Below are 628 nucleotides of genomic sequence, written 5' to 3' on the forward strand. Positions count from 1 at the left end.
CTTTAAGGAAAGCAAAGGCTTTCAACTGTATGACTCATGAGAAGCTATGAACAACATTGCGGAAAATGAATATTTCAGAACACTTAATTGTGCTCTTGAGGAACCTGTACATAAACAAAGAGGTAGTTGTTTGTACAGAACAAGAAAACACCTAATGGTTTAAAATTAAGAAAGGCAAGTCCCAGGGTTGCATTCTTTCACCATACTTATTCAATCTGTATGCTGAATACATAATCAGAGAAGCTGGATTATACGAAGAAAAATGTGGCATCAGGATTGGAAGAAGACTCATTAACAACCTTTAATATGCAGATGTTACAACTTGTTTGCTGCAGGCAAAGAGGACTTAAAATACTCACTGATAAATATCAAAGACCACAGCTTTCCATATGGGTTTCACCTCTATGTAAAGTACACAGAATTCTCACCATTGGACCTGTAAACAGTATTCATATAAGTGGAGAAATGTTTGATATTGTCAAAGACTTTCTTTTGCTTGAATAACCCCTCACAGAAGCATCAGTCAAGCAATCGAAGTTGTATTGCATTAGGAAAATCTGCTGCACACAATCTCTTTAAAGTGTTCAACAGCCAAGATGTCATTTTGAGGACTAAAGTGTGCCTGATC

The sequence above is a fragment of the Chrysochloris asiatica genome, unplaced genomic scaffold (genome assembly GCF_000296735.1).
Source record: "Chrysochloris asiatica unplaced genomic scaffold, ChrAsi1.0 scaffold00175, whole genome shotgun sequence".
In the NCBI taxonomy this organism is placed as follows: domain Eukaryota; kingdom Metazoa; phylum Chordata; class Mammalia; order Afrosoricida; family Chrysochloridae; genus Chrysochloris; species Chrysochloris asiatica.